Source organism: Cervus elaphus, chromosome 11 (genome assembly GCF_910594005.1).
Source record: "Cervus elaphus chromosome 11, mCerEla1.1, whole genome shotgun sequence".
Lineage (NCBI taxonomy): Eukaryota > Metazoa > Chordata > Mammalia > Artiodactyla > Cervidae > Cervus > Cervus elaphus.
The window spans coordinates 88,785,799-88,788,291 of record NC_057825.1 but is presented as its reverse complement, the minus strand read 5'-3'; the positions used below and the strand labels follow the sequence as shown (position 1 = coordinate 88,788,291).

Below are 2,493 nucleotides of genomic sequence, written 5' to 3'. Positions count from 1 at the left end.
AAAGGCCTATATAGCAAAGCTATGGCTTTTCCAGTAGTCATGTACTGATGTGACAGTTGGACCATAAAGAAGGCTGAGTGCCAAAGAACTGATGCTTTTGAATTGTGGTGCTGGATGAAGATGACTCTTAAGGGTCCCTTAGACAGCAAGGAGATCAAACCAGTCCATCCTAAAGGAAATCAGTCCTGAATATTCACTGGAAGAATTGATGCTGAAGCTCCAATACTTTGACTACCTGGTGTGAAGAGCCGAGCCATTGGAAAAGACCCTGATGCTGGCCATGGCAATGACAGGCTCAACACCTTGCTCTTCCATGAGTAGTCACACAAAGGAAAGGGTGACAATGACCAACGTGATGCTGGAGAATTTTTATAGCAACCTTATTGCTCAACATGAAGAACGAGAAATGAGACAAAAGAAGTGAGAAAAAGTGATGGAAGAAGAAGGCCTCAAGGATGAAGAGAAATGACTCCGGAGGTCAGCACATGCTCGGAAGGAAACAGAGTTTCTTCGTTTGAAGAGAGCAAGACTTGGACTGGAAGATTTTGAGTCCTTAAAAGTAATAGGCAGAGGAGACTTTGGTGAGGTGCAGCTTGTTCAGAAGAAAGATACGGGCCATGTGTGTGCAATGAAAATACTTCGTCAAGCAGATATGCTTGAAAAAGAGCAGGTTGGCCACATTCATGTGGAGCGCGAAATTCTAGTGGAGGCAGACAGTTTGTGGGTTGTGAAAATGTTCTATAGTTTTCAGGATAAGCTAAACCTCTAACTAATCATGGAGTTCCTGCCTGGAGGGGACATGATGACCCTGTTGATGAAAAAAGACACGCTGACAGGAGACTCAGTTTTATATAGCAGAAACAGTGTTAGCCATAGACTCTACTCACCAACTTGGATTCATCCACAGAGACATCAAACCAGACAACCTTCTCCTGGACTGCAAGGGCCACGTGAAGCTTTCTGACTTTGGCCTTTGCATAGTACTGAAAAAAGCACATAGGACAGAATTTCATAGGAACCTGAACCACAGCCTCCCCAGTGATTTCACTTTTCAGAACATGAATTCCAAAAGGAAAGCAGAAACCTGGAAAAGAAATAGACATCAGCTAGCCTTCTTCACAGTAGGCACTCCTGACTACATTGCTCCTGAGTTGTTCATGCAGACCAGGTACAAGAAGCTCTGTGATTGGTGGTTGCTGGGGGTGATCATGTATGAAATGCTCATTGGCTACCCACCTTTCTGTTCTGAGACCCCTCAAGAGACATATAAGAAGGTGATGAACTGGAAAGAAACTTTGACTTTTCCTCTAGAAGTTCCTATTTCTGTGAAAGCCAAGGATCTAATTCTGAGATTCTGCTGTGAATGGGAACATAGAATTGGAGCCCCTGGAGTTGAGGAAATCAAAAACAATTCTTTTTTTGAAGGTGTTGACTGGGAACATATCAGAGAGAGAGACCTGCTGCACTATCTATTGAAATCAAAAGCATTGATGATACCTCAAACTTCAATGAGTTTCCAGAATCTGATATTCTTAAGCCAATAGTGGCAACAAGTAATCACCCTGAGACAGACTACAAGAGCAAAGACTGGGTCTTCATCAATTACACCTACAAGCACTTTGAGGGCCTGACTGCACCGGGGGAAGATACCTTCCTACATGAAAGCAGCAAAATAGTTTTCCTTGAAATGGGATCCTAAATCGAGTTTTTTGTACAGCATCATGGTTTTCTTCTCACATACTCTTTTGAAAAGAGTTTCCAGGAAATTTATGGAACCCACCAACATGGTGAACATGGTGATAGTAAGTGGATTCTCTTCCATTACACATCTGATGACCAGTAGAACAAAGACAACCGTTTCTACTGTGTTGGGCATGAACGGCTGTCCTGCTTCTTTATAAGAATCATGAGTCAATCTGATGTTTTAAAAAAAACCTCAAATTTTCCTAAGTTCATCAGAACAAAGGGGGAAAAACAACCATCATCCAACTTTAAGACTGTAACATAAACTTATTATCAGCCATTTCTGTGTTTCTGTTACATGCTTCCTGTCAAGCCCACCAAGTATTTTTTTTTTCTTTACGGCCAGAAGTTTGTAGTACTAAAGGAAATAAAGCAATAAAGAGCATCAGCAGCCAGCGTTCTGGCTGAAGGAAATAATCCGCCATTCTGAGTGGGTGGTTATGGTGGTTTCTCCCCAGACCTCAGCCTCTGGCAAGTGGCTTTTTATAGACTCCAATCACGGTGCACTTTATTTATGGTACTAGGATAAAGAACCCTCAATCCGTTTTGATTTATTTGCTCCTGCCCATCTAAAATACTCCTGATGCTTTTCTGAGTGTTGATGGAGGAGGCCAGCTTGATCCATCGTTGCTCTTAGAAGGCCCAAAGGCTGCTGGGCATCACCAAGGAGTCTCAGATCACATGGAAAATCCTCACCTTCTCTTCACAACTGTATCAGAAAATCCCTTTGGATATTTCCATGGACCAGCA

General features: G+C 42.6%; 1 pseudogene; it reads left to right on the top strand.

Annotated features, from left to right (window-relative positions):
* Positions 1-280: 280 nt before the first annotated feature.
* LOC122702796 lies at positions 281-1,676 on the top strand (annotated as a pseudogene).
* Positions 1,677-2,493: the final 817 nt, after the last annotated feature.